The sequence below is a fragment of the Clarias gariepinus genome, chromosome 19 (genome assembly GCF_024256425.1).
Source record: "Clarias gariepinus isolate MV-2021 ecotype Netherlands chromosome 19, CGAR_prim_01v2, whole genome shotgun sequence".
In the NCBI taxonomy this organism is placed as follows: Eukaryota; Metazoa; Chordata; class Actinopteri; order Siluriformes; family Clariidae; genus Clarias; species Clarias gariepinus.
In genome coordinates, this window is record NC_071118.1 from 2,182,837 (window position 1) to 2,191,241 (window position 8,405).

Below are 8,405 nucleotides of genomic sequence, written 5' to 3' on the forward strand. Positions count from 1 at the left end.
ACAGGAGGAGGTGTGATGGAGACGCAGGCGCCAGTGAGGGCCGAAGTGGAGAGGGAGAAAGAGGAGCTGACCCATAGGGCCTGTTAATGGGGATTGAGGAAACACCCAAGAGCGAACACAAATGCCTTTGACTTTGCGCTCGGCCCGTTCAAGTGAAAAAAGCGAGGAACAAACATAACCATCTCCACTGAGTCTGTGTAGCCAGTTGATGTTACTGATCATGAGTTTGTGATGGGCTTCCTTCTCAAAACTGTAAAGTGTACAGTCAAAATTATGGGAGCTGGAGTTATGGACGTAGAAGTCCACATTGACCGAGTTAAAGTAAATATATTATATTTACTTATAAAGAATAATCGGTTATTTCTGGGGCTGGTAACTCTAAATGAACTTCTCCTCTGCAGCAGAGGTACGTTTTGGTCTAGCTTTCCTGGGAAGGTCTTCATGAGAGACAGTTTCATCATGGGGATTGATGGGTTTTGCAAATGCACTTGACGCAATACTGTTCTTGCAAGACGTGTTCCAGGAGAGCTGACCTACATATCTTTATGTCATGATAATACAACTGACTATTGTTGTGGTTGTCCACGTTGACCGAGTTAAAGTAAATAGAGTCAGTTTTTGATACAACAGACTCTTTTCAGTGAACCCACAGATACAGCGTAATGATCATCAGGTCATTTTTTTGTTTATTGTAAACAAAAGTCACTATTATTAGAGCTGCTCATCTGTAAGCTGAAATTCCAGCACCTTGTAAGAGAATTCGCTCAGGATTTTAAGTCTGATTTGTGCTTTCAGAGCTCAGCTATCGTAGCCTTGCAGGACGAGAGCGACCTCGTCCGCCTGTTCGAAGGCACCAACCTGTGCGCTATTCATAGCAAAAAAAAATGTAACATAACGCCCATGGTGGTCCACCATATTTAAGCCTGTCTAGCTCAGCATGTTAGGGCCCTGAGTTAGTAATTGGAAGGTCGGTGGTTCAAGCCCCAGCTCTACCAAGTTGCTTCTGTTGGGAAATCCTCTGCACAAAGGTACCGTACAATGGCCGACCCGATGTGCTCTGACTCCAGCTTCCTATTACAACTGGGATAGAATTACCAATGTCACCGTATATGCAAAGAATAAAGTCTTAATTCAATTAAGTTAAATACTCTGGTACCTACATTGACTGGATTTTCAAAATCCTGAAGGAACGGCTGTGGTATGGTAAATATGAGCCTGTTCACCAGGCATTGTTTAAATGGAAATCACAGAGATGATTTATATCCTGTATTTTATTCTTTATACTGGCTCAAATTTGCTGGCTGTGCCATTGTCCATGCTTGTGATTTCCAGACGATTTGGCAAACTTTTCTTCTGTGTTATAAACTCATGATCATGATGTTGACATGACGCCATAAACTGAACCCTTGGATGACACCTTTTAAACACTGTCCACTTTGTGAGTCACTTTGATTTTCCTAGTTGGAAAAAGTTTCAATGCAGCATGTCTTCAAAGTTACACTCCGATTCTTTCTTCTTTCTTTTCCTTTCTATTGATATTGTTATTTTTATTTTCAGGACACCACAGTGAGATAGCCGTGCTTTATTTTCCTCTAAATTCCTGAAATTCAATGCAAAGGCATCCCATACAACCCAAACTTCACTGTGGATTAATGATACATGAGGGAACTGCAAGGAAATTGGGGAGTTAAATTCCCTGTGGCACATGTTTTATTCCCCCCTTGCGCTCTCAGAGCGCTGAGAGAAGGCCCATCTGCGCTGTGGTGAGTGGTTAGAAGCTGGTGGTGGTTGTGTGTTAAAAGCGTGCAAACTATGTTTTTAAGGAGGGGTGGATTGGCTGTGGGGAGAGGGCGACGAGGACCTGTGGATTCTGCTCCTCTCATGTGGGCGATGTGAGTACGGAAAGAGGAAGCAGGAAAATAGATTTCCTCCCTCTCTTAAAGCGTTGCCGCTAAATTACTCTGAAACTTGTGGGTTTTGCACAAATTTGAAAGTTGAAGTTAACTTCGTGCCCATTTGGAAAGTAACAGACTCCATGTTGTATCCTTACAGCATTCGAGTACTTTGTTCTATCAAACGCTAGATTTTTGGTCAAAATAAACTTCTTTGAACTTTTAAATAATTTGTTAAATTTATACTACCAGTCAAAAGTTTGGACACCTCTTTTAACTCTGTGGTCGTTCCTGATATTTTTTCTACACTGCAAAACAATACTGAAGGCGTCCAAAATACACAATAATCTCCTTTGAACCGTTGATATTGAGATGTATATCTGCTCCTTCTGCTCTGTAACGCTTAATAACGGCTCTAATCTGAGGTGCTGGTTGTTAATTGGTGATTTCTGAGGCTGGTAACTCTAAATGAGCTTCTCCTCTGCAGCAGAGGTCAGTTTTGGTCTAGCTTTCCTGAGAAGGTCTTTATGGGAGACAGTTTCATCATGGTGCTTGATGGGTTTTGCAAATGCACTTGACACAATACTGTTCTTGCAAGACGTGTTCCAGAACAGCTGACCTACATATCTTTATGCCATGATCATACTGATAACTGACTATTTTTGTGGTGGTTGTTACATTATGTAATTACATAATGCCATATGTATGCATTTCATAATTTTGAAATCTCCAGTATTGTTCTGGAATGTAGAAAATATATAACAAAACAAAATACATTGAATTAGACAGTGTGTCCAAACTTTTGACTGGTACTGTAGATTTGTATTTTTTTTGTTATAAAATAAAATAAATATAAAATGGAACTCTGGCAGGCTCTAAAGCAGCAATAGCTGAATAGGTGAACTAGACTAGTTAACCTGATAGTTTGGTTAACTTTATCGAGGGGGGGTGATATGGGCGGAGCTGTGCAGAGATAGAGTAGGGGCGGGGCTGCGCGGGCTTGCAGAGGGAGAGTGGGGCGGGGCTGCTCGGGTATGCAGAAGAAGAGTGGGGCGGGGCTGCTCGGGTATGCAGAGGGAGATTGGGGCAAAGATGCTTGGGGACACAAAGAGAGTAAGAGTGGGACAGTGCAGAGATGGATGGGCGGGGGGGACTGGCTAAAGATGCAGACGAAGAGTGTGTCGGGGCGGAGTCGCAGCGGGAATGGTGGCAGGCTGGAGAATGGGGGCGGGGCTTAATGGGGACGCAGATGGAGAGTGGGGGTGGGGCTATGTGTAAATTGCTCATGTAATGCAACATCAAACTAATTTAATATAAACAGTACTGTCTCATCCTAAATGTAATTTTTTTAAAATGAAGATTTACATTAAGCCAGCTCTACTTGATCATGAAAGATCTTTATTAAACTTAAGCTAAGTTGTCACTTTAATGTTCTGTAGCAATCCTCTGCTATGTTGAATACTTCTAAGTGCTACTTGCATACTGCTTGACAGGTAACAGTAATGTGTAACTACTGTTAGCTTAGTTAGCTAGCCAGCTGATTGTTTGAGTCTCAGCCATAGAATGTTTACAGATTGGTGGTGTTAGCTGCAAATGTAGTTGTAAAGTAGCCGTGCAAGTTTTGTTTTTCTTTCATTTTTAACAGCTGACCTCATTTTCAGGAATTGTATGTACAATTGCAGTACTTTAAATTAAGTCAGTGAGAACAACTCTTGTACTCTACTCCTGTTGTATGGTACAAACTAAAAACAGGAAGTAAAGGGGTATGTAGGGTGTACAGTGGCATACAAACACCCCGTCTCATAAATCTTCACCTTAAAAACTGAAAACTTGTCAAGAAATTTCCCTCGGCATATAAATCACTTTTGGGATACGAGCGAAGAACTGAACTGAACCAAACACCAAATTTCACAAGAAGAAAAGGGAGATGCTTACAGTTTGGTTTTTGAAGCAACCGGTGACAAGAGGAATCATAAATTAAGGTTAAGTGAGGTTTAATGTCTATTTATTTCATATTTTACTTTTATAAATGTTTTGATTGTTTTTATATGCAAAAATATGATCATAATGTTGGAAATTTGTAATGTTTTTTGTGACAGGAACAGATTATCTGCATTCACATTATTTCCTATGGGAAAATGTGTTTCACAATCCGAAACTTCACCTTAAGAACGGCCACCGGAATGGATTAAATTCGTATGCAAAGGTACTAGTACTAGAGGTATTAGTCGTATTATAGTGTGTTTAGAATGCTTTACAACCCACTACGTAGAGTGGAGGTATGCGGTGGAAGGAGAGGCGGACGGATAAATGGTGCGTGTATAGCAGGGATTCGGATGAGAGGGAGCGAGGGAGTGAGGAGGAGGAGGAGGTTTAGTTTGCAGGCCTGCTGGGTGGCTGAGTGCAGACAGCTGGAGGAGGAGTTGATGGGAATGGTATCTGTGGGGTCAGGGGTCAGCTCAGAGAGCTTTAGCACACTTCCGCTGCCGGCCCCACGGCCCTGTGCACTCTGGAATTCCACCTCCTACTCGTTGTGTGTGTGTGTGTGTGTGTATGCATTCTAACTATGATTTTGATAATCCATCATGTCTACATGTATTTCTTCATTCTGCGTGTTCCTGCCGCAAGACTGTTGCGTTGCCAGCACTCTTCGCTCCACGTCAATCAGTCGGGCCGGTAGCACAGATTTACGACTTGTACTGTAACATAGATCAGGCAAGCCCGATCCATGAAGGTTTGTCATTCCAGCAGCGGAAATGTTGAGGCCTCGTCTCCCTCCCAGCTGCCTGCATATTGAGTGGCTGCATTTTTCTCTCTTTTCTCTGATGGCTTTGGGTTCAGCCACGCAAAGAGGCCAAACTATGATGGGGATAATATCTGTTATTTGGCCCTGGTCAGAGCAGCGGCCCACACTTCACTACCATTAAAGGACATTAGTGTGTGTGCGTGTGTGTGTGTGAGAGAGGGAGACGGAGATAGAGCTGGTCTGTATATGTCTATTCCAAAGCTTGTGCATCCAGTGACTACACACACATACACACAAACACATGAGGCAAGAGTAGGAAGAGATCAGCCTGCAGATGTTCTCGATTGTGGTGATCCAATATCCTCTTGTATTCCGCTATTTAAAAAAAGAGAGAGAGGGTTGTTTAACAGCTCCCCGGGGTCCGCAGACAGAGAGATTCTCACAGCGATAGAACGTTTCTCAATCCTCAGAGGGCTAGCCGGCGTTATTTTGGCCCGAGCGCATTTTTTTCCTCCAGGCTTTTTAGGAGCAGGTCGTGTCTTTTCGGTCAGACGTGTAATTGGACAACGGGGAATGTGTGTTCTGTAAATGTCATTTTATATGATGAGAAGAAGTGATCGCGTTACATACAGTATCTCAACAAACCATGCGAGTATATATTTATATATAATCTATACCAACCCAGTGTTCTTTAAACATTCCCTATGTGTGTATACAGCTCTGTGAGGTTAAAGCCTGAAAACAGGAAACGCACTTGGATTCCTCACATTTTTTTCTAAACGTCCCCAAATTGCTGAGCACATCTATTTGGCTGGACATAACTACCAGTCTGAGGTGGACTTGTGTGTGTTTGTGTGTGTGTATGGGGTAATAGGAAAGGTGTGTGTGTGTGTCTTTGAGATTAGTGGTTATGGGACGGTGTCATAAAGGGATAGCTTGATAAGTCATTCATACAGAATCCCTGACATACGCGATCAATTAAATATCATAAAAAGAGAAGAAGAAAAAACACAACACAAAACAAAAAGCCACATTTAAAGGAGTGTTGTAAATCAGTGTAGCGGCTTTATGTTTAAGTGCATTTCTTGAGGGGGAAGAAAACAATTTCCAGGGTTCCCCGGGTTGAAATTTTACAACAAGCGAAAAGAGGAAACAGTAAAAAGAAATGCTAGAGCTGCGGCCAGAAATATATATATTTTTTTTACATTAAACAACATTTTGGCTGTTGCAGTCTGTAAAAAAATCTGTCTTACTTTCATCTATGCAATAATTTAACCTACATTTTTTTTTATTCGGGTTAATAAAAACTTCTCTTATTATTTTGGAGCGCTTCAAGGCGTTTCTAAGCATCTGGGTGGTAAAAGGATCACAGGATGTTTCCTTATGACCGATATAAGCTAACAAACTTAATTTTACCAATATGATTATTATTTAACATATGCAAAAATTGCTGCTGAGAAAAACTTGTCCCACATTCTAACTAACTAGTTTAGCTACGAGGCAGCCTGACTTTAAGAATGTGTACTAAGACACTCAATTATTAATGAAAAAGAATTATCCTTATAAAATTAATGCAGTCTTTTAATATTTGATTGTCAAAATACAATAAGACGTCACATAAAACGCAACAGTACAGTAGCTATGAACTTGTAGGCGTCCATGGTCTTAGCAATATTTATTATTAGCGTACGTACGCATCATTGACGGGAAAAGAGTTTGTAGAAATAGCTAAAAGTTAAAACTAAAATTAATCTACTAAGCTTTAATGTACAGTAATCAGTAATATCATTATTATTTCAGGTTGAAGCCCACGTACATGTCTGTCTGTCTGTACAGATTTCATTCACAGATGAGAAATGGTAAGAGTAGATCGGATAAAGATGAAGTTTTGTCTTAAAACGACTCCAGCCCAATAATTCACTTATACCACTTCAGCGCTGTTATTTCAGCCAAAGTGAAAATACGAACTAATCCCAGTAAAAATATTCACTAATTAATATCTATTGGTGCAGGTGTTTGTTTACATTGCGACAGTAGCGCATTAGTAGATTATTTTAAAGTAGATTATTAAATCCAACACATAACTGTTCATAAAATCACTTTTACTCAACATTTAGATTTCACTTTTGGTGCAGGTTAAACTTCAGGAGGATATCTAAGTACTGCAAAAGTTTTATTAAATTCTGTCCAGACAGTTTTGTGTGATGCTGTAAAACAATCTGGCTAGACAAACAAAAAATTTTCTGAGACTGGTTTCAGGTCCTTCAATGTATGGCACGTAAAGATATTGAAAAAGCGAGTTCTGACCAATTTTCAAACAAAATCTCTATTTTATTTATATAGATTAAATATGTGAATAGTAAATAGAAAAACATGAACTGCGAATGTACGTTAGCATCTGTGATGGTACTGTAGTTAGAACTGTTTAGGGACTCGTGCTAGAATAAAAGGATGCCATATGGTACTGTATAATTAATAAGATGAGGATGCTGACAGCATAGTGGCCTATTCACACTATTTACTATTAAAAGGATGGTGAGTATTAAAAGAATACTGGCCTGACACACACACACACACAGGCAAGTGTTTTAGCCAACGCAGTCCAGACAATTAGTCAGGACACGGCACTCATCACATCCAGCTTCACAGCGTGAACGAGGCTGACGGCGTGAGTCATGTGGAAACGAGGGAACACAAAAAAAGAAAGGGAAGAATACATCCTGTCATCTCCAGAGGGGAAAAATAAGAGGAAGGAAGGCTGTCATGTTCAGGCTACACTTAGTGCTGGATGAGCCAGCGTCCTCACACACCTGAACATCCTGGATCGGCGGTGAGGATGGGGATGTGGTGTCTGTTTAATGAAGAAAGAAGCCTTGAATTAATAATTTAGCATATTCTTTCCTGTACTCTTCTGACTGCAGTTAAAGAAACAGTTCCACTTAAGTCTTTTAGATGGTGATCGGAATTCAGTTGAACAGATACTATTATTTGTCACAATTCTTAGTTAGGAAGCTGGAGCAGATAAGGGCTAAGGGACTTGTTCAAAGGGCCCGACAGTGGCAGCTTGGTGGTGATTGTGGCTTGAACTCCTGACCTTCCAATCAGTAACCCAGAGTGTTAACTGTTTGATCAACATCTGGCACTTTTTGTCACATTTGCTGATTTTGCCAATAATAACTGTGAGCAATAATCACAGATCGGTCAAAAGTAGACCAATGAAAACTGTGGAAGAGTTTATGATCATATGGAGGATGTAGCTAATTTTGGTTTGATGAGTGGAGAATCATTCTCTTCACTTTCTGCACTTTTATAATGTAACATGTATTATGGCATTTTTATGTCTGGGCTTCCTGCAAGTTATCGAAAACACTTGATTGCAGTTGTTGTTGCTAAGTGTGGCATAACCAGTTATTAGGTTTAGGGGGCAAACACGTTTTCACACAGGACTATATAGTTTTGGATTGTTTTCCCCTAATAATAAAAACCTTTATTTAAAAACTGCATGATGTGTTTACTTGTGTTATCTTTGACTAATATTTAAATTTGTTTGATGATCTAAAACATTAAAGTGTGACAAACATCAATCAGTACATACAAAATCAGTAAGGGGGCAAACACTTTTTCACACCACTGTATATTTATTGATGCAAACTTAAAAGCACTTTTGTAAGTCGCTCTGGATAAGGGCATCTGCCAGATGCCTAAATTTTTTAAAATTTAAATGATGAGCCTAAAATATGAAGTGAATGATAATGTAATTGCGCTAC